Source organism: Marmota flaviventris, chromosome 2 (assembly GCF_047511675.1).
Source record: "Marmota flaviventris isolate mMarFla1 chromosome 2, mMarFla1.hap1, whole genome shotgun sequence".
NCBI classification, from domain to species: Eukaryota; Metazoa; Chordata; class Mammalia; order Rodentia; family Sciuridae; genus Marmota; species Marmota flaviventris.
The window spans coordinates 98,393,868-98,421,187 of NC_092499.1; the positions used below are offsets into that span (position 1 = coordinate 98,393,868).

A 27,320-nucleotide genomic window follows, 5' to 3' on the forward strand; every position below is an offset into this window, starting at 1 on the left:
TATCAATGTGACATCTTTGAATGCAAAACTTGGAACAGAAGTTGAGTAGCCCATCCTTGTATTTCAGCCATACAAATATGATAGACATAAATAACCTTAGGAGCATAGATAATAATAAAATGTAGTAAAATAACTAGGAAATAATGAGCTTTAAATATTTATTACTTTTGTTTTTAATATAACTTCTTTTTGGGGGAGGGGTGAATTACCAGGGATTGAACTCAGAGGCACCCAACCACTGAGCCCTATTTTGTATTTTATTTAGAGACAGGGTCTCACTGAGTTGCTTAGCACCTCACTTTTGCTGAGACTGGCTTTGAACTCATCGTCCTTCTGTTGGGATTACATGTGTGCACCACTGCGCTGGCCTGGCTCCTAATATAATCTTCTAATTAGAAGTTTAGGCAATTTAATTTTTAATAATGGCTAATGCTTGGCTTGTAAATTTTCTGAAAATTTAATAGTTCTTATAAGCTGGACCCAGCATGTTTCTTAAATATGAAAATAATCTCTCTTCAATCCCAGAAAACTCTCAGCATAATATTTTCAATATTATGCCCCAGTTCCCATTCTTTCTGATCTCTCCTGCTCCTTTAATAGGAGGTCTCCTGTACCTCCTATTAAAAGCATGATGATTCTTCTTATTCTAGTTTTCTTTCATATTTTTCTATCTCTCTGTAATGTGTTCTGCTACTTCACATTTATCTCCCAATGTGCCACTTTTCTCCTTGATGATGAAAAATTTACATTTTAGCCACTTTGAATTCCTTTAAAAAATTTCATCCATCATAACCTTTTATTTCCAGAATTTTTATTTGGTCCTTTGAAAACCTACTTGTTCTTTTTTTCCACATTTTAAAAATGTACATTTTGAAGGAATACTTGTTTTTTAAAATATGATACTGTTCTGGCTTTGTGGTATCTATTACTTCATTTATCTCCGAACATTTTAAACCTATTCATTTGATTTTTTTCTCTATCTATTTAAAAAAAATTTAGTTGTTGCATTTCAAATCTATTTCCTCTGTTTATGATTATAGTCAGGTTCCCAGCAGGAAATAGAGGACATAATCAAATTAGGATAGTTTCAGGGAGGTTTATTTACAGAAGGACAATTTACAGAGGTGTGGACAGGGTACAGGGAAACCACAAAGGATGGTGCAGTAGCCTGTGAGTAGCAGCAGTGGAGCCTTTACCTCTCCTTGACCCAAAGAAAGTGAGACAAGGAAAAGTTTATAGATAAGCAGCTCTTGAAGAGAAGATCACTGTTGAGGGACATCACAGCCAACATCTGAAAGAGAGACGATTGGGGAACAAAAACTTGAATTCCACTCACTGATCTTCTGTTAGAGCTTCTTACTGACAGATCCAACAAGAAGCCAGAGAGCAAGATAACCCATGGTTGCAGTCCAGGCAGGTCTATCATCTGCAACAGAAGGCAGTGGAGGAGGTGGGGGAGCGGTCTGGAGGGACAAATGATGGAAGATAAGCAATGCACTTATCTTGTCTTCCCAGGGAGTTGGGAAGGTGGTTTTTGTTTTGTTTTGTTTTTTATGATTTGTAAGTTTTGGCTGTGACTTCATCTTTGGCTGGGGTTGTTTTACATGGGAGTTTCTTGTGCTCTGGATTGGGCGGGTTCTCAGAGAGGAAGTTTCATGTTTTCTTGTTCCTATTCTTATAAGAAACACTAGATTTGGATCTCTTTTCATGTGGGTTTTTCTATTTAGAGTTCCTACACCTTGTAGTATGAATTCAATGACATATTCACAAATGACATAGGCCTGAGTTTCTGATTTCTTTGGATTCATTTGATTCATTGTCCCCCATAGTCATCAGGATTAATTGCCACTTTCCCTGCTGAGAACCATAGTACTTATTTCCTGATTTACTTCAGGAAACAGCCCTTTGTGGCTGTTGGCATTATGTAAGGATTTTGGTTTCAGCTCCCTCTTAAAAAAAATTTTAATTTAATAAACTATTAAAAATTGTGATCAAATACAAAATATTTGTTACCTCCCCTTTATGTGAACATTCAAGTGACAGTAATTATATTTGCATTGTTGTCACCATCACCAACATCCATCTCCAAAGCTTTTCATCTTCCCAAACTGAAATTACATACCCATTAAATATAATTCCCCATTCCTTCCTCCTCCCATTTTCTTGCAATCACTATTTTACTTTCCTCTTCTGTGAATTTGAATATATTAAGTACCTCAAATAAGTGGAAAATCATACTATTTGTCTTTTTTGTGACTGGCTTATTTCGCTTAGCACAATATTCTCAGGGTTCATACATGATCTTGCAATGACAGAATTTCTTTCCATTTGAAAGATAAATAATATTTTATAATGTGTATATACTGAATTTTACTTATCAATTCATCAATTGATGGACACTGGTTGCTTCTTTTCAGGCTTTGTTGGAAATAATGCTGCTATACACATGGATGTACAATTAGCTTCCCATGCTTTATGGATTTAAGACTTAGTGTTCTTTCCTCGTATATCCATCTAAACTCTATCCTTTAGCATAAAAGGTCTATTTCCAATTCCAAAACCCCTCTGAGTTGTAGCTTCTGCTCTCACTTTACAGGGTTACTGGGTACAGAAGAAGTGCAGGTTATGTCCTACACAAAGGCACATGGGCAAGGTGATGCAAGGAACGAAATCAAGTTTGAGCTCCACTCACTAAGTCTTAATTCCATAAACTCAGAGTCTTGGTCCATTTTCCGGTTCAAGAAAAGGCATCTACTGAGTTGACTGCCTTGTCATGCATTTACTTGTCTTTTGGTTTCTGTTTCATTTTTGGCATCCTGGTTTTGGTTCTTTTGTTTTTGAACTCATAAACATACTTCATTTTTTTTTTGTTGTTGCTTTATTTTATTTCTAAGTGTTTGTTGTTTTATGTTATTTCTAAATGACTTAGTTCAGGCTACTGTAACAAATATACCAGTATTATGGTTTGGATGTGAGGTGTCCCCCAAAAGCTCACGTGAGACAATGCAAGAAAGTTCAGAGGAGAAATGATTGGGTTATGAGAGTCTTAATTAATCCCCTGACAGAAATTAACTGAGTGCTAACTGAAGTGGTAGTGTGTGGCTGGAGGAAGTGGGATTTGGGGGTGTGGCTTTGGGTTATGTATTTTGTATCTGTGCTTTCTGATCATCATGTAAGCTGGTTCTCTCTGCCATACCCTTCTGCCATGATGTCCTGCCTGACCTGAGCCCAGAGGAAGGGAGCCTGCTGTTTATGGATTGAGACCTTTGAAACTGTGAGCCCCTAAATAAACTTTGCCTCCTCTATAATTGTGCTGGTTAGTTCTTTTAGTCACAGCAGTGAAAAAACTGACTAAAACAACCATAGACGGAGTAGTTTCAACAATAAATGTTTATTTCTTTTGGTTTTGGAAGCTTTTTGGACACTCAAGATCTATGTGTTGGCTGACCCAAGGTTTGATGAGGGCTTGCTTCTTGATTTGCAGATGGCTATCTTTTTGTTGTATCCTTATTTGGCAGAAAGCAGGGACAGAGGGAGGAAACTCTATAGTCTCTTCTAATAAGGGCAATCCTGTTCATGATGACTCTACCCTTAGGATCTAATTATATCCAAAAAACCCCACTTTTTAAAAAAATATTTATTTTTTAGTTTTTGGCACCACAAATCTTTGTTTGTATGCGGTGCTGAGGATCGAACCTCGGCTGCATGCATGCCAGGCAAGCGCACTACCCCCCACTTCTAAATACATTCTGTTGGGGATTAGACTTAAATACTTCCATGGGAGGTGGAGGGATGGGGAGGTTGGTGGGTGGGGCAGGACAAAGACATTCAAAACAAGGAGGAAAGACCTTTTCATTGACTGGAAGTTATCACCTTCATTATTTTAAAATACATTCTGTATTTTAAAATAAATTCTCTTCTGTGTATTTTTTATTCTCCCAAATTAGATGGTGGTAGGTAATTATAATAAAAGAAATGGGAGATGGGGTAATTATAATAAAAGGAATGTTAAATTATAAACCTATTAAATCAAGAGCAAAAGGACAAAAGTCAAGTAAGGAGGCATGCATGTAATGTTAGAAACGTATTTATGCTAAAATGAGCTACTGAAAAGAGAAAATTTAGCTTCCTATTTTGAAAATCAAGACAAAAGGGGAAATGTGATAGATTGTATTTAGAGCATTTTATTTGGTAATTAATATGTATATAAAATATATCTGATTTTCTGGAATTTCCCCATATAAACATGAATATAAAACTGTATTTGTCCTATAACACAGAGAGGTCTATTATCGGATTATACATAGGCCTGAAGTCAAGGATTATAAGTGTAAGAGTGACTTTTCCACATTTGTGTTCCCATCTCAAGAACCAGACATTCCTGATTTAGACCCAGAATTTAACTTTGCCTTCCCCTGTTAAAATGGTGTGCTGGTAGCTATGGAAGATGTTTTCTTGCTCAGTCTCCTTGGCTCTACTTGAAGTGGAAGTTGAAGCATTTTGCCTTCAAGGCAAAAGGTTTTAATTCTTTCTGAGTGCTTTCCCTTACACAATGACCTGGGAAAATAGCCAGATGAATGTTGTTTAACTTGTTTGGGTGAATGTGAAGGTAGAAGCCATAGCCTTAGGATTCTGAACCTGTGAGTGAGGTCAGACCTCAGAAATCAAGTACTAGTTTTAGGTCCATGGAATAGCCTAATTTGTTGTTGTTGTCCTCGTCGTTTGTTTGTTTTTCTTGGACAAAGAGCATAAGCAGAGAACCTACAGCTATGAAAACTCCATAGAAGCTTAGCAGCAGGTGCATTTACCCAAACTATTTGGAAAAGAAACTCCAGTCTTTCCCAGTTAAAAGAAAAAGGCCACTCTTTTCACTGACCTTTTGCTTGATCTTTAGAACACTCAATTTTGCATAAAATGGCTGATTTCATATTAGCCAAAGTAACAGTGAAATCAACTTGGTAAATGTCAAATTAATACTAAATAGGAAGACTCATTCTAGTGCTAACAAAGGTCAGCACTACCCAAGATGAGATGGATGTGATCAGAAAAAGAAGGACTGACCAAGGGAAAAGAAAAACAAGATGAGCCAGCTGGATGTGGTCGTGCACACACCTGCAATCCCACGAGGCTGAGGCAGAAGAACTGCAAATTCAAGACCAGACTTAGCCATCAAAAACCTCAGAAATTAAGTGAGACCCTGACTCAAAATTTAAAAAAAAAATAAAAATTTTAAAAAGAACTGGGGATGTAGCTCAATGGTAAAGCACTCTTGGGTTCAATCACCCAGTACCAAAAGAGTCATGTGGTACTTTTGGAATGTGAAAACTGCAATAGTCTACCTTTTCTATGACTTTGTTCCCTGGGGAGCTTGAAGATGCAGAATATGAACTCTCCCAAAAATAGCTCACCATTTTGGTTGCTACCCCTAATGGAAGGTCTTGAAACAGACTTGCGAGGGGAAGAGACCAGGATATAATGTGGTCCAGGCTTAGAGAAAGACATCTTATGCACATGTGTCAAAAGATTGAGGATGGGTTAGTGACCTTCCACAGGAACCTAGGTCTGTAAGTGTAGCCTCCTTTAAGGACAAAGTAGATTAGGTGTTAGCAATTACCCAGCTCAAAAAATTCTAGAGAGACACTAGCCCATTAATGGGACTGCTGCTCTGTCCCTGCCAATCTGCTCCCTCTGTGAATCCCAGCAGAAGCCTAAGTGGTGGTATCCCTCCGTTAGGAATCACATGCTCTTATTAAACTCTTCCCAGAAGTTTACACTGCTTTATAACTTCAGTTTATCACAGTGCCTACCCGTAGTGCTAGTGATACTCTCTCCCTAATAAGAATCTTGTTATCTTATGCTTACTTTGCTCCCTTCTATACAAATTCCTGTTCATGTACTTTTGGGTTGTGTTTGCATTATACTACCCTCTCCTCTCCTTTCCCAACCAGATTCACAGGCTTGGGTGTGATGTAAGTTCTTTTCCTTTCTAGTTGATTCTTTCTGCCTCCTTTACTCTTCCTTCTCCCCCTCTCCTGCTTTATCACTGGCTTCTCCAGTCTGTTTTCCTCTCTTCTTCCACCTTTGCCCAGTCTTCTAGTGCCCTCTAAGAAGTGTATTTAGCAGGAAGGTCTCGGCACACAGGTATTCATTTCTTCTTTGGCAGTATTTTTAGTTTTTGTACATCTTGTAGAGAATTCTGCTACAGGGACCTTCCATGGAAGAAAGGCACTAAGGAAAGCAGGGAGGAAGTGGGAAGGGAATGGGAAGGAGGGGGCCCCAGGAGGACCCCAAACAAGCTAACATGGGGCATTTTGGAGTAAACTCTAAAAAAATAAATATATTCTCTCACTATTTTACTGCTTACAAAGTGCATTTTTATATTTGTTACCTGATTTGTCTGTGGCATAGATATCCTTTATCACATTTTGCAAATGGGGACCTGGGGTTATAAATTAATATGAACTGTAATGATGTAGTTTATAAAGGCAGAGCAGGGATTTGAGGCTTCTGACTTCAGCTCTTTCTCTTCCCACCACTCCATATAGGCCATGAAAGGTGACTGGGGTTTGGGTGAACTCAGGGAGAATTCAAGTCACCTTTAAAAGGGCTATGCTTTTCACAAATTTAAAAAGCCAAAAAATCAAGGTTTAAGCCCTAAATTATCATGATCAATTTTTCTTGTAGTAACAGAATAATTTAAAAATTAAAAATTAAAAAAAAAACTTTTTTTTTCAGCAACAAGGAGAGTGAGTCAATCTGCTTAAAGATACATATAACTTTTTAAAACTCCTGCGGCATAGGCAGGGAATTAGACTGAATTTCCAAATTGGCAGAGAGCTCTCTTTCGAGAATGACTTCTCTGAACCCTGTGTAGAGGCAGGAAGATGGACATGGAGACCATTTAAGCTTCCTCCAGCAAGGCTGGGGTGGTAGACTTATTAGTGGGCCATTTTCACTTTCTGTGATTTCAAAAATCTATTGGATTCTATTACTTCGTTTTTGTTCTTTCTGTGTCTTGTGAAGTGTTCCTTCTATCTTAAAGCACCTCTGAAATCACTAGGGCAAACATTCTGAGCAAGGAGCTCACTAAACTTAAAGTCTTTAGACTAGACTGCTGCATCATCACCTTTGGAAAGTAATCTTTTAAAGATACTCTTCAGGCAGTGAAAAGCCACACTATAATGGATAAAACAGCCAGTCATTTGATCTGTTTTAGCCATTCCGGTGAGAAGAGGTTCTATTAGAAACCTGAGTAGGAAGTTCTGATTAGGAGGCCTCTATTTTGCTAGGCTTCTGCCCCAGTTTAGGAGTCAGTTTGCAATTCCACACACCCAGATGGCTCTGTAATGGGCTACATTACACAGAAAATTCCAACAAAGCATCCGAATGTCTGAAGTAAGAGAGCTCTTTGTAAATTAAGGAGAAAAATAATCAGGAGCATAATCCTGTCCCTAAGCCAAATCTGGATAATGTTAAAAGACTTCTAAATAACACCATCTAACTCTTTCTTTGCCAGAATTACAAGAGTCTACAATGGAAGAGATGTCCCCTGCCTCTGCCCCTATAGCAGCAAAGTAGGGAGCTTCAGGAACTTACTTTGGAAAGGTGAATGAAAAAAAAGCGGAACAAGGAAGGTGAAGAGGGAAAATGGTGAGGAAATGCCACACCTTAAAAATAAAATTAAAAAAAAGATGAGAAGTAATTTTAAATTATTTGCTTAAAGACCTTCCTTGGGCTGGGATTGTGGCTCAGCGGTAGAGCGCTCGCCTTGCATGGGTGGGACCCGGGTTCGATCCTCAGCACCACATAAAAATAAAGGCATTGTGTTTTGTCTATCTACACCTAAAAAATAAAATATATTTAAAAAAAAAAGAACTTCCTCAATGCCACCGGGACCTGGACTCAGTTGACACTCCACCTCCACCACCCTACTACCTCATGGTGTCATCACTTTCTTCTTACCCAACCTTCATGCATAGTCCTGGCTGCACCCTCAACTTCTTTGCCCCTCCTTTTGGAGTATGTGTCTGGCAAAATCCTAACTATATTTAAATCCAACTGTCTGCCTACTTCACATTTAAAAGCATTAGGGGAAAACATGTAGCCATGGAGACTGACTCACTTTAAGTTCATGATCATGTATATCCCATAGCCCTCCATGCTGCCTGTCTATCCCATACATCAACCATTCCTCTAGATGGTTAGTTGTCATGCCTGTTCCCTCTTTTTACTCTTGGTGGATCATTTTGCTTACTATTTTCTCAATGTGAACAATCAGAGGAGACTTCCATGTGCTCCATTATCCCAGTTCCCTAAGGACTGATATCAGCCCTTGGAAGATGGCCCCAGTATCAACTACATTCTTCTACTCTAGTTATCATTTACTTCAAAGGCAGTATATTGACTGGAAAACCAGAAAGCATCAAGATAGCACTGTCCCCCACATGCTCCCTTGGCTGATGTGTCCTTATGTCTTGGGCTGTTGTGCCTCTTTTTTTTTGAAACTTCTCAAGTGCATGCAAACCTGTTTAAACTAGGGACCTGCCCCTGGTGGTTCACACACGATCGCCAGGCTACCTGGGAGGATCCTACTGTACAGACTGCTTTAATTTTCACTGTTGTTAATCCTGTCCAGCTGCTACCTAGAACCTTGTCCAAGGTTTTCAGGTGCATGTCCCAAGGGTAGGGTAGGACTATACAGGTCAGCAGCCCATGTGTAAGGCTGTCCAGTGAGGACTGTCCTGCTTTCTGCCTCCTCCTCTGATGTCTGCTGGAGGAAGAGACCATGGTAGGTCTTAAAAAACTATTGTGCATATTAATAATAGCTATCATTTATGGAGAATCTGTTATGAGCCAGATGTTTCACATGAATTAATTCATTTAATTCTCACAACTGCATTCAAAGGTGAGTTTCATTATCCTTACTTAATAGATGAGAAACTAAGACTCAGATTGTGTGATGTGCCGAAGCCTCAGTGTTAATAAAGGATGGAGCCTTCACTCAGACTGAAGTGTGCCTGAGTTCAAAACCTGTGCTTCTTTCATAACATCTATCCATTTGTGTCCAAATGAGAGCTTAGAGTTCATTGAAGACCCTCAGCATCTCTCTGAAGATTTCCTAGAATGCTGTGAGCTACTCAATCTTTAATTTCTTCTGTCAAGTCTCATAATGTTTATTAATATATCCAATCATATAAAACAAGGTTATGAACAAGATCTGATAAATTAAAATTTTTATCAAACCAAGTTATGAACAAGATATGATAAATTACATTTTTTATCTATTTTCATTTCCACTTGGATGTATAACAGGCCTCTCAAAATTACCATACACCAAACCAAACTCCTGAGGACTACTATACCTCATGTGTTCTTCCTCAATTAAATGGCAACTCCATTCTTCCAGACGCTCCAGCAAAAATAACTTGGTGCCATGTTTAATTCTTCTCTTTCTGTCATACAACATCAAGAAATCTTGAAGGTTCTACCTCTAAAACATATTAAAACCTATTTCTTATTGCTGCTCTTACTTTGAGCCTAGTTTCATTTTCTTTTGGTCTGGATGATTGCAAAATCTTGTTTCCTGACTATATTCATGTCCCTCTACGGCTTTTATTCAGTATTACAATCCAGAGCAAGCCTTTAAGACAAAGGTCAGGTCATATAGTTCTTCTGCTCAGTATCACTGACCAGCTTCTCATTTTACTCAAAATAAAACTCAAAGTCCTTATAATGGCTTACAAGGCTATATATCTTATTGATTCTCCTTCCCATTCTGAACTATTTCCTACTTCTCTCCACTAATCTCACTTAGTTGAGCTATACTAATCTCCTTGCTTTCCTCAAACACATGATGACTACCTCTGTCTCAGGACTGTGCTCCCTCATTTTTTGTAGATCTTTGCTCAAATGGTACTTCATTAGCAAGGCTGCCCCTTTACCAACCATAGTGGCTAATTTCCAAAAATGGCCACATCTTCTGGCATTCACAGCCTTCTACGGCTTTCTCCCCTATAATATAGTGAGCACTGACACTTGTTTTGATCAATAGAATGTGGTGGAGGTCAGGTCATAAGAAGCCTTAAGGTTTTTGTCTAGATTTCTTGGAACACTTGCTTCAGGGGAAGTGACCAGTATATATGAAGCCTGACTACTCAGTCCCTACAGTGAGAAAGCCCAAGATAGCTTTATGGAAAGGTCATGGAGACAGAGTGAAGTCTGGCCAGACCCAGTTGTTCCAACCTTCCTAGCTCCTTCCCAGCTGAGGAGCCAGCCATGTGAATTAAGAAGACATTTCAAATGTTTAGCCCAGTCAATACTTTAGATGATTCCAGCCTCAGTTACCATATTCCTGCAACTGTGTGAAGACCCCCAAGTTAGAACCACCCAGTCCACCTACAAAATCATAATATATTTTGTTGTAAACTAATAGGACTTAGGGTGTTTTGTTGTGCAGCAATGAATATCTGGGACAGAGGTCAAGGCAAGTTCCATCCCTCTCACATTCATAATGATACTCTATCTCCTCCTTACCTTACTTTGTTTTCCTCCATTGCTCTTATCACCACCTTGCTTACTGTGCATTTACCTATTTGTTATCATCTTCTTGTAACAACTGGAATATAAACTTTTGGAAAGCCAGACTTTATCACTAGTGCCTGGAAGTCAGGCTTAAGGTAATCCCTCAACAAATATTTGTGGAATGAATGCATACATTTAATTTATTTTGCTGTTTGCTTTTTCTAAATATAACATGCCCATAAAAAGAATGAATGAAGTTAAATAGCCCATGCCTGTAGTCTTCCCTCTTACAAGGACATCATCTGAAATAGTCTAAAATACTTTGCCTTCCCATTGAAGCATACTTTCCAAGGAGGAAGGCTCTATCCCTTTAATACATACTAATCCCTGGAGAAAGGGACGATAGAAGTGTAATAGACTGAATGTCTGTGTCCCTTCCTCCTTTCTCCAGAAGTATCAAAACAAAACAAAAAAAAAGGTAAACAAAGCTAATTGCTGGAACATATTAATGCTAGCATTTTTTCCCACAGTGTAATTGAAATGAGATCTTGAACTGTTAAACAACACCAACAAAATTCTTGTTAAAATTAGTATATTCTTGAAGAAATAAGTGTGAATAGAGAAAACATCCCACTCTGGAGCTAGGGTGTCATTCCATGTCAAGTGAGGATGAATTTTGAACACCTGCCATTTCCTGGGCCTCAGTTTCAGACTTCCAAATAGCACCTTCTCAGGCAAGAATGCTTATTTTCCCTGAGAACAAGTAACAGGAATGTATAATCATTTAGACTTTGATAGAAAGAAAAGAGACACTGCTTCCACCTCAAAAATGATGAAGCAGGCAGAGATAACGTAAAGGCTCAGAAGCTTACAATAATTGCATTACCAACAAGAACATCTAGCTAGCTTCTCTGTTGAAATATCTGCAGTTAGGCTTTCTGTGTGTTCTCCATGACCCAGGTCTGTGAATCTTACTTTTTGGCAATTATCTCAGTTGGGTCACTTCCTGAGGACAAAGGGTAACTACAATTTCTACCTCTTTCTAGATTGAAAAACGTTCTAGCTTTGCCACAATAGCTTTTTCAGATTTTTTTTGGTCCCCTGCCTCTACCCTGCTATATTAATCTTATAGTAAAATCTGTGCATCCTGTTCAAATAATCCCATTCAAAAGATTAGAAAACTAGATTTAAAGAGGCTTAAGATCAACTAGGATATGAGTCAAATATTCAGGTATAAACTCCATTAATTCTCCATTGTAGAACACTATAAAATTAAATTATTATAAACTCTCAAAGACTTTGAAAGACACTTCTTTTTTTTTGAGAATTTTAACATTTATTTTTTTTTAGTTTTTGGCGGACACAACATCTTTGTTTGTATGTGGTGCTGAGGATCAAACCCGGGCCGCACGCATGCCAGGCGAGCGCGCTACCACTTGAGCCACATCCCCAGCCCTGAAAGACATTTCTTAATGAGGTCAAGGCTGAACATGGACTCTGTATTTTTTCTGAGGAAAAAAAACTAACATCAAATCTCTACTCAACTATAGCTGGAAAAATAAATATTGATCTTGTTTCCTCCTGTAAATTCTGAATTTGAGTTCACAGGAACTTACAGTTAAAAGCAAACTTTAACTTAATCTAAATCCATCATAAGTTATAATTAAAAACTTAAATAGGTTATTTAAAACATTTTGTGTGTGTGTGCCAGGGATTGAACCACTGTGCCAGGGGTACTTAACCACTGAGCCACATCCCCGGCCCTTTTTGTTTTTCAGTTTGAGACAGGCTCTTGCTAAATTGCTTAGGGCCTCAATAAGTTGCTGAGTCTGGCTTTGAACTTGTGTTCTTCTGCCTCAGTCTCCTGAGTTCCTGGGATTACAGGCCTGCACTACTATTCCCAGATACAAAAAAAGTATCTTTAGATAATTTCACACATTATTACTAAATGACTCTCTTAAAACAAATTGGAATTTGTTTTAAGAATAAGATATATTGAGGTCACTGGTACTTTTTATGTTAATAGCAAAATTCAAAAGTTTGAAATATATGTTAAAAAGAAAGTCAAAAAGGTTATTTCCAAAAGACTGTGAAAATAGAGTGAACGTTTTGGCTTTCATAATAGGTTTGGATTTGTTTTATAGATTCTTCCCAGTAATTAGACTTAGGGTTTAGATTAACTCATGTGACTCTCTTATAAAAATAGAAGTTTTAGCCAAGCACTAACATGTAAAATAAAAACAAAAACATTTTTTTTTTCCTTCAGGGGCTAGTTGTGCTATAGTTGGAAGTTCAGTAATGCATCTACACATACATGGTAATTAAATCTTGATTCTAACAAACTTCAAGTTAATTTTTAATGACTTTTTATGACTGGGTAATAAATTGTATGTAAATGAGTCATGGATGGAGACCTTAGTTTATATAAAATGTCAAAAAACAGTACTGATTGATTATCTGAAAAGCAAGAGGCCTTGGAGATGGATCTATTCTAGATCTAACTCAATCACCATAGGTCCTTAGTCAAATCATTCAGTTTCTGTGGGCCATTTCCTCATCTGTAAACTATAAGAATTATGTTTGGTAATTGTAACTAATGTCTGTGAAGTGCTTATGTCTCCAAAGTTCTTTTCTATATATGATTTAACTTAGGTAATTTTTATAATTTTATGAAGTAAGGACACATACTGTTACCCTCATTAAGAAGATGGAGAAACTGAAGCTCATAAAGGCTTAAATGTAAAAAAACAAATGCCAAATGTCTTCTTTGATATAAGGAGAGTAACTAAGAACAGAGTAGGGTCGAAGAGCATGAGAAGAAGATTAACATTAAACAGGGATGAGAGGTGGGAGGGAAAGGGAGAGAGAAGGGAAATTGCATGGAAATGGAAGGAGACCCTCAGAGTTATACAAAAGTACATACAAGAGGAAGTGAGGGGAAAGGGAAAAATAATACAAGGGGGACAAATGAATGTCAGTAGAGGGGGCAGAGAGAGAAGAGGGGAGGGGAGGGGAGGGGAGGGGGGATAGTAGAGGATAGGAAAGGCAGCAGAACACAACAGACACTAGTATGGCAATATGTAAATCAATGGATGTGTAACTGATGTGATTCTGCAATCTGTATATGGGGTAAAATGGGAGCTCATAACCCACTTGAATCAAAGTGTGAAATATGATATATCAAGAACTATGTAATGTTTTGAACAACCAACAATAAAAAATTAAAAAAAAAAAAGGCTTAAATGTACAACCAAAGACGCAGATTGTAAATAGTAGAGCTAGGATTCAGACTCCGTTGTTCAGGCATGATTCTGTGTAGGCAGGCACCATACCAACTACCTTTAAAAGTCTGATATAATAGGTTGTGTTTAGTCATTATTCAATTATGACCAGACTCTTAAAATACCTTTAACACTATTCAACTGGTACAACGTGTTCTCTAGCCTGCAGGACTGAATGCTCTTATGGTTCTAGTGCAGGAGGATCCAATTAAATACTAAGTTAATAGCCAACTTTATAGTCAAGCTAATAGAAAAGCCACATTACACTGGCTCCGTCTTGTCAAACCAGGCACTTTTAAGATGTCATGCTGATTTATGTCCCCTGATATTCACTGGAATCACTGGATTACTGCAAAAATGAATTCTCCCATTTCTGTTACTAACATGTGTTAATAAGAGTCACCAGGCACAATGACACATGTTCTTGTAATCCCAGCGGCTCAGGAGGCTGAGGCAGGAGGATTGTGAATTCAAAGCCAGCCTCAGCAAAAGTGAGGCACTAAGCAACCCAATGAAACCCTGTCTTCAAATTTAAAAATATCTATCTATCTATATGCCTGTGCCGGAAGGTGTGGCTCAGTGGTTAAGTGTGCCTGGGTTCAATCCCAGGTACAAGAAAAAAAAAAGTCACAATAGTAGCCAGAACCCTTTGTAAATAATGTAAACAGTATTTAAGAAATGATGCTATCATCAAGGAGTCTTTACAATCTCTTCTCAGATATTTAACTTCAGACATTTGCTAATTCTTAACAAGGCATTATTTCAGAAGTTCTTTTAAATTTTTTTATTTGTTCTTTTTAGTTATACATGACAGTAGAATGTATTTTGATATATTATACATATATGGAGTATAACTTCCCATTCTTGTGGTTGTACATGATATGGAGTTACACTGGTTGTGTATGCATATATGAACATATAAAAGTTATGTCTGATTCATTTTACTGTCTTTCCTATTATTTTAGCAGTTCTTGATTTCCATTTTAAGTCAAGTCAAATATTATGCTCATTTACATTTGCATAGCATACTTTTGCATTTTTCAAAGTGCTTTCACATTTATTTAATCTCATCTGGGTTTAAATGGTTGAAATTGTTCTCTGTGGTCTCCAAATCAGTTATTTATTTATTTATTCTCACTTTTCTGTTTTATGCCATCAGGGCATTATAAATGCTAAAGAATGAACATGACAGGCATGTCATAGAACTTTCATAAAGATAACAGAATTAATTCTAAGGGGTTCATCCACCCAAAATTAATATGGCTTAAAGCCAAGAATAGCAAGGACAACAAAATAAAGTAAAATGTTTCAAAAGTGATAAATCAATCTAATAAAATATAACCAAGATGCAGTCATTAAATGTGCAATTTCAAAGGATAAGCAAAAGTTGGTTGGAATTGGTGAGACAATATTTGTAGCAGAAATGCCAACAGAATTTGAGGATGCAGGAGAAGGCCTAAATAAGCTTTACCAAAATCCATGATATTCAAAGTATGAAAAGATGTGGAGTGAGGTTAATACTTAGGTGTCATGGTTTTATCAATAGTTATTTTCATAATGAAGTTTAAAGCTTATTTTAATATGTTAGTTTTTCTTTTTATAAAGAAGAAACATATCCTAGTATTTACTTGGGGAAAAAAATATCTGGAGGCACATATAACACCACTGTATTAGCAGAAACTGTTAGGTAAAATAATTCTCATTTGTATGGATCTTAATTCTATCTGATGCAGAAGTTTCCAAATATTCTTGAAATATGTGTGAAAGTGTTCTCTTTCATAAAACAGTAAGTTCAGTCTCCTTTTAAAATTACAGCTGGAGATCTACCAATTTGCTTGTACACTTACTGTCACTCGAGGCATTCTAAGTCAAGGTGCTTTAATCATGGGTCTATCAAAAATTGCCTCTCCTATGAATTGTGATGGATGAGGGAGAAAGAAGAAAGGAGAGAATAAGATGAAAAAGTCACATTATGGAGGATAAAATATTATTGTCATTATTTTAATTTATCCAGGAACAGAGTGAGTAACATTTTAAGTTTAATGACACTCTTGGTATGTTTCAGAATGCTCGGGGCTTCCTTACCATTTGATATCTGGAACGACTCCTAGAAAAAGCCTAATTTGGCTTATTGCCACTTTAGGACCATCCTGGTTCTGGGGCCTAGTTGTCTTCTTTCTCCTTCCACTCTGGATGCAGTTATGTAGTCATCTAGTGACAGGGTTGGGAATTGCAGCTTCCCTCCAGTTCTGGGGAAACCTGTCAATTCACCCTGTGAATTCAGATATGAAATGAGAGAAATTAGGTGGGCAAACCTCCCCTAACACAGACCACTTAAATGACATACTGTGCAAATATGTCTCCTCTCTCCTTGTTTAAGCATCTCTCACATGGAGTCGTAAATTCTCATGTTACCTTATAGGGTGACCAAGGAGATACAATGAAATTATATAAGCTGGAACAACATCAATGTATTTTTCAAAATCACTATTGTTTTTGTTAGCTAAACCCTTGGAATAGGCCACTGAAGAGCCTTCTTATGTGAAAGTCAGTTATAAAATCAGAAATGTCAAGCAAGACTTGAGAAATTCACAGTCTAAACCCTTTATTTCAAGAATGGGGAAACCTTGAGGGCACTGTATTAATTGAAACAAGACAGTTACAAAAGAGCAAAAATGTATGATTTGACTTACAGGAAATAACTCAAGTAGTCATTTATAGAAAGTAGAATGTGATTTCTAGGTCCTAAGCGTAGAGACAAATGGGGAATTATTGTTTAAAGTAGAGAGTTCCAAGGGCTGGGATGTAGCTCAGTGGTAGAACACTTGCCTAGCATGTACTAAGGCCCTGGGTTCAATCCCTGGTACTGTGTTCTACCCTCCCCCCCCCCCCCGAAAAAAAAAAAACCCACAATGGAACATGAAAAATTGATATTCTAAAGTACAGAGTTTCAGTATGGGGAGATCAAAAAGTCCTGGAAATGGGTGATTATGATGGCTGCACAACAATGTGAATTAATACTACTGAACAGCATACTTAAAGTGGTTAAGTACCGTGACACAAGACTGAATCAGGTTCACTCGTGTGAATTGAGCTGGCAACTAAAAACCACACAAACACAGAAAATACCTTTTTGGGAGTGCAGTAACAGCTCCATGGCCTCAGCTTCCAAAAGGGAGGCAAGAGAAAGGCAAGAGAGGCAGGCAAGAGAGAGTGAGCATTCTGCGAACCCTGGATTTTATTGGAGAATAAGGCAGAGAGGTAATATTACAAGATAATAAGGGGTTGGGTTTCGGAGAGTGGAGTCTTGCTTGATGATTTTTTTTTTTAGGTTTGACTACTTAAATATTTATTTATTTATTTTTAATTGATTTTATTTTTTTTTAAATACATGACAGCAGAATGCATTACAATTTTATTATACATATAGAGCACAATTTTTCACATCTGTTTGTATATAAAGTATGTTCATACCAATTCATGTCTTCATACATGTACTTTGGATAATGATGTTCATCACATTCCACCATCATTGCTAACCCTCTGCCCCCTCTCCCCACTCCCACCCTTCTGCCCTTGCTGGTGGGACAGCAAATTGGTGCATCCAATATGGAAAGCAGTATGGAGATTCCTTGGAAAACTGGGAATGGAACCACCATTTGACCCAGCTATTTCTCTCCTCGATCTGTACCCAAAGGACTTAAAAACAGCATACTACAGGGACACAGCCACATCAATGTTTTTAGCAGCACAATTCACAATAGCTAAATTGTGTAACCAACCTAGATTCCCTTCAGTAGAGGCATGGATAAAAAAAATGTGGCATATATACACAATGGAATATTACCCAGTAATAAAAGAGAATAAAATCATGGCATTTGCAGGTAAATGGATGGAGCTGGAGAACATAATGCTAAGTGAAGTTAGCCAATCCCAAAAAGACAAATGCCAAATGTTTTCTCTGATATAAGGTGACTGATTCATAGTGGGGTAGGGAGGGGGGAGCATGGGAGGAATAGAGCTTGGAGCGGTGATGTCTTGGGGTCAGTAGTTTGATGGACATCTTAGAAAGTCACATCTATCTCAGATGCTGTGTGGGGATCATAGGCAGAGTGAGCAAAAAGGACACATATGTATATGCACAGCCCAGTCAGTACAGCAACATCAGTCCATTTCCATCATATGCTCAAATGTACATAGCTCACACATACAGCCCATGGCTGGCTCACGACAGCTAAGATAGTACATTTTATCTTATATGTATTTTATCACATTTAGAAAAAAGGGCACAGAATGCAATGGAGAATGAAAAGCTATCATACATAATATGACATAGATCTTTCTTTCTGCAATAGGGATTGGAACCAGTGATACTTTACTACTGAGCTTCAACCCCAGTCCTTTTAAAAATTATTATTATTATTATTATTTTGAGACAGGGTCTCACTTGCTTAGGGCCTCATTAGGTTGGTGAAGCTGGCTTCAAACTTGTGATCCTTCTGCCTCAGTCTCCCCAGTCGCTGAGATTACAGGTGTGGGCCACTGTGTCCATTTTGACAAAGATAATTCTTATAATGTTGAACAAAAGAGGCCAGACATAAAAAGGTACACACAGTGTGATTCTACCTGAATAATCCCTGGGTTAAAAGTCAGGACAACTTAGCAACTCAGTGAGACCCCATCTCTAAATAAAATATAAAAAAAGGCTAGGGATGTAACTCAGTAATTAAGTACCCCTTGGTTCAATCCTCAGTACCAAGAAAAAAAAAAAGACACTGGGGAGGCAGGAACTGAGGTACCATGGGTTTCCAGGACTAGTCATGTTTCTGTTTCTTGAATAAGGAGTATTCAGTTTTTGTAAATATTGATTGCACTGTATATTTATAATCTGGGCAGTTTTCTGTAAGTATGTTTATTTGGTTCATTTTATTTAAAGGGACATAGGCACACTGAATGGGAAGCCCCATGGTAATTAAGAAATTTTAAATTTTCATAGGCGGGAAGGTTGAAATATTTGAGTATGGGCAAAGTAGTTTGTGGTCTTCAGATATCTGAAAGAGTGAAAGAAGGAAATCACACAGCAAAATGGATAAACACTGACTTCAGAGTCTGATATAACTGGACATGAACCCTGGCTCTGCCACTTACATGGGTGAATTATGTCCTTCTATCAAGTCTCACTTTCTACATTTGTAAAATGGAGTTAGTACTAACTACCTTGCTGGCTTACTTTTCAAGATTAGTGATAATGTATTCAACATGCTTAACCTGGGCCCTAACTTATAGGAGGTACTCAATAAGTGGTAGAAATTATTTTTAGAAGAAAACTAAATACTGTAAAAGATGGGTCACACCTCCATGAGGCACTATAATCTGTATTCAAATATTGGTCCCTTTTAACTCCTAGAATCTATGATTCTTTGTATCTTTCCTTGTAACTTTCTCATGGTCAAATAGCTACTACGTGGCAAGACCTTCTCCTTAAATGCTTTGAGCAAGAGTGTTATTAGAATCAAGTTATTGATGATAAAAGCTAAGTGGGTAATCCCATCAGCAAAACTCAGGCCCTGAGGTTAGGATCCTGTTCCTTTAAATTCTGAGTGGGTTCTGAAAAAGTTCAAAGAAGGAAACACCTGAGAAGAGTGTTCAAGTGATGGGCTATGAAGAGAAATGTTACAGCTTGTGGATACCAGGTTTCTGTGGGGGTGGTGGAGGAGATTGTTTCTAAAAAGTTGATTAAGGACAGCTGGGCATGGTATCACATACCTGCAATCCCAGAAATTCCAGAGGCTGAAGCAGGAGGATCCCAAGGTCAAGGACAGCCTCAGCAATTTAGTGAGATCCTGCCTCAAAGATAAAAAGGGCTGGGGGTGTAGTATTGATAAAGTGCCCCTGGATTCAATCCCTAGTATAAATAAATAAGCAAACAAATAAATAAATAGCTAAATGGAAAAACTTGAAGACAAGCTTAGTCTGCCTCACTATTTTTCAGGGTCCAACTCTTACTGGTTAAATTAATCATTAGATGGAAATAAGAGATGCTACTCTGAAAATTGGTTTCTTTACTTGTAGGCAAAAGCAATGGACTCAGTCCACAAAGGTGAGAGAAATCTGGGTAGTACTTTGGCCTAAATTTTTCCAGACCCCTCTTCTTACTGAGTCAAGACTTCTGAACCCTTACACATTTCCAAAGGAAATGTCATGCTGGTTCCTGGCTTCTCAACTTCTACATAGGCTCCCTTCTCAGCCTCTGTTGAATATTCCTGCCCTGGACTTATGTCCTGGAAACAAGAAGAGTCTCTATGACAAGAGGCGAGAGGAAACAAACACGTAGAACAGTCTCTCTTTGTTTGGGGCCTTACACACACAAGTCAGACTGAGTGTATACTTTGAACTCCTTTGAATTTGTTTATCACCCACAGCTTCTCAAATGTTGTGTTGTGGCCCTTGAAACTTTTAGATTGGATGAAAACTAGGGGGTATGAATTTAGCTCACTATAGGTTTGGCCTTAGCCAAGGGGGTAAAATAATAGCAGGGTTCCTTCTGTCCATAGCCACTTATTTTAGCAGCTTCTGTCTTCAGACTAAAGGCCTTGGTAGACACCAACACGTCAGCTCAAACCCACACAAAAACCTCAGGTTTTAGTCATAGGTCTCATTAGGATGTTACATCATTTCTTAGTTTACCAGAGACATTTCCTAAAACACAGAGACCCACTGCGAGCTTCAGCCTAAAAATATTTGGGACTGTTCAGCCTATGATGCTGTTTAATAGATTTCCTTGTTTGGGTTTCCCATTGACAGATTTTATTTTTCCTTTTACCTTGGACAGTGGGCTTGTCTCTTGCACAGGTGGAATACAAAGCAGTTGCTTATTTTTGAGATTCCCAAGCCACCTTCAAGTATACAACACCAGAATCCTGCAGGAAATGATGCCACACTCAAGATGAGTAATAGGAGGAAAGTATGATAAAAGACTACTTACAAAGGTAAATGGAGTTTGGGGAAGCAAGAAGGGATTGGGTTATTTATATCCCAGGGTTAGTTACTGTGAGCAGAGGAAAGGGAGTCGTAGTTCCTTACAGCTGTGGTTCTCAAACTTCAATGTGCATCAGATCACTTGGACAACTTGTTCAAATGCAGACCCCACTCCTCTGCAGTTCCTGCTTCAATAGGTCAGGGGGTATGACTAGAGTATTTGTATTTTCCACAGACTTCCTGAATGACAATGCTACTGGTCTGGGAAAACTATGTACTTGATAGAGATGAGGTCAAGCCAGGCAAGGTGGTGCACACCTTTAATCCCAGTGATTTGGGAGGCTGAGGCAGGAGGATCATAAGTTTGAAGCCAACTTCTACAATTCAGCAGAATTGCCTTAAAAAAAAAAAAAAAAGATTGGGGATGTAGCTCAGTGGTAGAGTGCCTCTGGGTTCAATTCATGATATTAAATAAATAAATAGATAGATAGGTAGGTAAATAAATAGGCGGGCTGTAGATGTAGCTCAGTGGTAAAGCACCCTTGGGTTTAATTCCTGTTACTACTGCACAAAGGAGAGAGTAGATGAGGCTAACTCAAGGAGACCCAGCAGGGAGGGCACCAGAGAAATTAAACCCAATCAGCCAAATCTCCCTCCTGTTCAATTCCCTTTGTTGCTCTTCATCAATCAAATTTAACCAGCAGCCAAAAAGGCAAGGGAGCCCATTGATGGAATTCAGGCAATTCAGCCTCCAGGACACACATTGGAGTTGAGAGTAATTTGGAGGAGCAAATGGAAAATACCCAACACTTTCACTCCAAAATATCTTCTAGAACCTTTTCGCCATTTGTTCACACTACCCTGTTTCTATTGTTCCAATGTTCAGTGTATATGAACATTCATATGTATAATACGTGATTTTCACAGTAACCCTAAAGGGTAGGCAGGAACCATGTTTATGTTCATTTACAAATAAGAAAACCAAAGCTCAACATGGTAAAGGCTGAGCATTTTATAAAACCTGGGACTTTACAAGTTTTTTTGGGTCCCAGTTTAAGGTTCTTGCCATCACTTTACACATCAGACACAAGGAAATAGTTAAGTGACACTGACTTCCCCCATTCCAATCTTCTGAGAAGCTATCTATTCCTCCCTCATAGCCTGGTGTGAAATCCCCTTAAGTTGCATTTTTTCCCTTGGAAGAAGTGGCATCTTTCCTTGACTGAGGAACTCAATCCTTGCTCAAGGGCATACAGCTAACTTAGCTCCCTGCTAGAGTCATTTCTTTGTATTAGTCTTTGGTTTTCAAACTTTGATTGTCAAAGCTACTTCAAGTCTTGATTAGGGAGCTTTGAAGAGACCAATTAATACAGCCAGAGCCCCTTTGATTCAGAACATCTTGAGAAATTAACGCAAGAAAAAAATAGTTGGAGATAAAATCCTCAGAGAGGTGAGGCCAAAGCCAAAAAGTCATTTGTCAGGGTTCACAATCAGACTTTTAACACTTGTCCTCAGACCTTCTGGGGAGGCAGGAGGGCCCCAGTGCACTGGAGGCTGGTGTGGGGGTATGGAATGCACTTCCTTAGATGACAGGCTAGTCCCAGGAAAGAGATGAAAAAAGGGGCAAGTGTGCTTAGTTCCTTCCCTGGTGGCCCAGTAAGACTGTAACATCAATAATGATTACACCACTTTGTTTTCTGTTGCCCTATTTGAGATTAGCTTTACTCTGCAAAACTGCCCCTTGTAAAGTTATTCTTTGTTTTCCCCTTTGCTCAATATTGTAACTTTTAAAAGCCCCTTTAAATGGCTGAGATATTACCCATTAGAGGCAACTATTCCAGGAAAAGGGGAAAAAGAGGGAAAAAACTGGTCCCCTGACTTCCTAATATAAACTTTTTCTCTTTTTTTTTTTAAAAATAATTTTGTTTTAGTTATAGTTGGACACGATACCTTTATTTTATTTTTATGTGGTGCTGAGGATCGAACCCAGCACCCTGCCCGTGCTAGGTGTGTGCTCTAACCACTGAGCCACAACCTCAGTCCCCTTTTTTTAGTTTTATAGAAACTAGAACACCTGGTAGTCCTCAAATAACATCAACATGTAACCAAGGAATTGCTAATCCTGTTCTCTAATTAAAAGAAGAATAATGTTTAACTTGCATGAAAATAATGTCTTATCTAAAGGATTATAGGACTGGCCCAGGAGCTAATGTCCTTTGTAAGCACAGGACCCTTCCACTAAAAGAAAGAAAAGCATGCCCTGAAGATGTGTAAATCAGCGCACAGCCTTCCTGTCCATCACCTCACTCTCCCATTCAACCTCCTCTCAAAACCCTCTTTACTTACCTGAATTTTCTGAAATGGCCATGAGGATGACAGTCTGGCTATTTTCCTGTTAACTAGTTTATTGTAATAAAACCTGATTTCCTTCCCACTCTCATCTCTCAAATATTGGCTGTTTTGTGGCAGGCAGAACCGAAACTTGTTTGGTGACAAGATAAATCACTCCTTCCTGGAGAAGTGAGCGAGGAAAGAACAGAAGCTAAATGTTCTCATCAACAATCTTGTGAATTAGAAGTATCCATTTTATGGATCTGAGAAAGTGAAAAGGCTTCCTTCAATAGGGATGCTCTTGGCAGTGTGTAACATTTTGCTCTCAGCAGTGTACAAAAACTACAGATGCAATTAATTCTGTCAAATGATGTAGGAACTGTAGCTTTTAAATACTTGATTCTCATTTGTGTAGTGTTGGGCTTCAGTAGTACTATCACCTTTTGGGGATGTTACTTTTGTTTTAAATTTAATTCATTTCTGATTTCTTGATCACTTCCTACAATACTCTGGATCAGGACCCTTTTAGATGCTATGTTCCCATCCTTCTGGGAAGGTCCCAGCTTACCCTTTCTGGAATGTATCTCTTTTCCTTGTCCTCAATCTAGTAGACTATTGGGAAAAGTTTTTACAAAGATTTTCTGGGAACTAGATTTTTAAAATGAGTGCATGTGGGAAAATACTCTCCAAGCATGGAGGGGGCTCTGTTTTTGCCTCTACTTATTTTTTAAGCTCCTTGGGGAAAAGAAAATATTATAGGGCAAATCTCTTTACAAGTAGCTCAACAAGATGGTCTAAATACATAGTAATAAACAGAATTTTGTTTCATGGATTGTGACTTGAACTACATTAGACATAAGCTGGGCTGTGCACAATTTTGGCTCAATAGATGTTGTACAGGAATTTACCCAGTAAATTCAGATTTCTTCCAGCTAATGTTTTTACCAGGCTGATTCAGGCTGGGGAGCAGGAGTGGGAAAATACTGAGGACAGAGTCTGTGTTGGCTTGAGGTCAAGGCAGGGGAAAGAAAACACAGGCAGAGGTCTGTGTGAAATGTGAATCTGAGTCATGGAAGGAGAGAAGAAAATAGCATGTGTCATCCTGAAAAAGCTCTTCTTGGGCCGTTTCTTTTGGCTATAACTGTTGCCTCTCCCCTGGAGAGCTTCTCTTGGCTCTCCATGATGCATTTTCAGACTTAAAAGTAAGCCACCTTCAAGAAATTCCCTCCTCCTTTTAAGAAGAAAAATACAAGGAAATGGACAGTTCTGGTTTCTAAAGAACCTGGATTAGAATTTGAACGAACTCAGATAGTGCTCCAGCTGGGAATGGAGCTGGGAATGTCTTCAGTCATGACCCAGTCTTGCTCCTCTGGCGCCCCCTTGGGCATAGGAGGGGGGCTGTATTCTTTAAAGTTGCCAAATCCCCATCATTGTAGTACCTAGAACACCACCCAGTAGTGATAAAGTAGGCCTTGCCTCTCCACTTGGAAAGCTTCCTGACCATCTGCTCACTATTCCTAAGGCTTTTCTCTGGGCATCATTTACAGACCTTCCTCAATGTATTATTATTATTATTTTCTAAATGAATTCTATGACTGCATTCATTTCTGGTCAATAAGTCCCAGAAAGATCCTATAGCAAATTGTAAATCAATATGAATCAGCATTTCAAAATTCACAAAGCCTTTTTTTAATGGTTTTATTGAAGTACATTGTACATATCATAAAACTTCACTATTGTAAGTGTATGGCCAATGGTTTTTCAATTAATTTATAGTGTTGTGCAATCGTTGTCACAGTGCAGTGTTAGAACATTTCCACACTCCAGAAAGCTCCCTATCGGCAGTCAGTTCTCACTTTCACTTTCAGTCTTAGGCAACTATCAATATGCTTTCTGCCTACTGATGGACCTTTGCTGGTCATTTCATATAAATGGACTAACACAACATTTAGTCTGTTGTGACTGGCTTCTTTCACATAGTATAATATTTTCAAGGTAGTCACATTTGTAGCATGTTATCAGTGCTTTACTTCTTTTGATGGTTGAATAACAAGTCCATTGTATGGATATACCATATTTTCTCTATTCATTCATCAGTTTTTTGATATTTGGGTTGTTTTCAGCTTTTGTCTATTGTGAATAACGCTACTGTGAATATTTGAGTACAATATTTACTCCAGTACTGCACTGTCTTGATGACTGTGGTTTATAGTAACTTTTGGTGAGTTGCTGCATCTTTGGAAAGTGGCACCACCATGATTTCTTTTACTGATTTTTGACATAGCAGACATTCATCCAGTAAGGTTCAAGGCTTTTTAGATCTTTCAGCTATTGCATGCCCTTCTTCAGCCAATGCAATGAACACAATAATTTAACCTGCAGTAAGATGCATTAGTGAGGTTTTCATTCTACTTTCAGAAGTGTTTACAACAAAGCATTGGTTTTTATAAAGTTTGTCATGTCTATGTTTAAAATACTAAATTCTCCCTGTTCTTTAAACTCTGACTGATCTGAAAATAATGCCTCCACTAAACTGGCTCCATAACAGTATTTGGAAATATTCTATTAAATAAGATACAATAAGGTAGGGGCTGGGGATGTGGCTCAAGTGGTAGCGTGCTCGCCTGGCATGTGTGCGGCCCGGGTTCGATCCTCAGCACCACATACAAATTAAGATGTTGTGTCTGCCGAAAACTAAAAAAAAAAAAAAAAAAAAAAAAAAGATACAATAAGGTAAATGATAAACATCTCCTAAGCCAAGGGAAAGAAACCTTTGTGATACTTCCCTTTCTTGCAGTTTTGCACAGATTTCTCTTGAGTCGGATAATTCTCTGATATTGATGTTAGCATCATTTACAAAATTCATTTTTAAATGTGAAAAAGTTAGAAAGCAAATCTTCTAATTTCCCCCTTTTTTTAGCCAATGAAAATCCTAAATTTAAAAATTATAAAAAAAAATTATTTTGGGATAAAATATTAAATTCTAAAAGAAATTGAGTTTCAGAAAAGTTGAAATATTTAGAAAAATTTCCAAGAAATTTAAAAAACAAAACAACAAAACAAAAAATGACTCTTGCAAAACAAGTCAACAAGCAGACCTTTTTTTCTCGAATTCCTGCTCAGGTACAAGAACAACTTCAGGATTTCAGAAAAACCCACATATTGGACTATAAGGAGGTTTCAGAGATGAGAGCTAGTTCAAAAGAAAGCCTGAAAAAATACACTAAGATACTGAGGACAGTTAACCTCTGCAAACGCTCATATTTATACCTTTAACCTAGTACCTTGGAAGCACACACATTTCAGCAGCTAACAAAGCGCTCATGTGTCATCTAGCCTCTTGAGAGTTCCAGAAAACTAGAATGAAAACTGCAAATAATTTTTAAGTACTATTATAAATATCATTTTTACTTGGGGGATTTCCTGGAAGGGTCTCAGGGCCCCTCAGAATTCACCAGACCATATTTTGAGAATCATTGTCTTAGATTCTGCTCTAGTTAGGAGCTGGGGTAGTAGCTATGACTAGAATATTCTCTGTAGAGAGAGGTAAATATTATGTAGGGGCAACTGTGATCAGTTCTAAAATGGAAAAGAAAGCAGAGTTGTGAGAGGTGGCACAGGGAGACCTCTCCTGGCCTGCCAAGTAAGCAGTCGGCTCAGAAGAGTGACCTTTAGACTGCGGCGGACAGAGTAGGACTCTGCAGAGTCACACCGCCCACGTCCCCGCGTCAGCCTCCAGACGACCCAGGATACAGGATAGGGGAGGGCGGGGAACCACCCTGGCAGTCCCCAGGGCTGTCATTCAACACCTTGGGTGTGTCCCGCCGCGCACAACGCCAGGACCCACGTGGAGACGCTTCTTGGGATGCCGCAGTGGGAGGGGCGGGGTGCCGGCAGTCTGCAGACCCTGAGGGGTGGCTGACCTCGGGCGTCCCTAAAGAGGCTGGCGGAGATAGCTAAGGAGAAAGGGGCTAAGAAGACTGACAGGCCCCGAGAGGCTTCCTCAGGAGGACTCACAATTGCGTAGGCTCTGGCGCTTTCATCAAAACCGCAAGCTTCGGACACCTGTCAGCTTCCACTGGCGGCCAGCCTCGGAGCACCAGCTCGGGGAGACTCTGTTCCCGTAGACTCTTGCGCCCTCCGGCGGCCTTACCCGAGAACGACACTTTGTTTGAACACGCGGGACGCGAATAAAGATTTCTTCTTCAA

The 27,320-nt window shown here is 38.6% G+C and overlaps 1 long non-coding RNA gene across 2 annotated transcripts; it reads right to left on the minus strand.

Annotated features, from left to right (window-relative positions):
* Positions 1 to 1,080: 1,080 nt before the first annotated feature.
* On the minus strand, positions 1,081 to 27,219 carry LOC139704561 (uncharacterized). 2 transcript variants are annotated; one of them, XR_011706431.1, is made up of 2 exons: positions 27,129 to 27,219; positions 1,081 to 1,291 (listed from the first exon to the last, which is right to left on the minus strand). It is a non-coding gene; the product is annotated as an uncharacterized lncRNA (long non-coding RNA). The 2 variants fall into 2 exon arrangements; XR_011706430.1 differs by lacking the exon at positions 27,129 to 27,219 and adding an exon at positions 15,888 to 16,068.
* Positions 27,220 to 27,320: the final 101 nt, after the last annotated feature.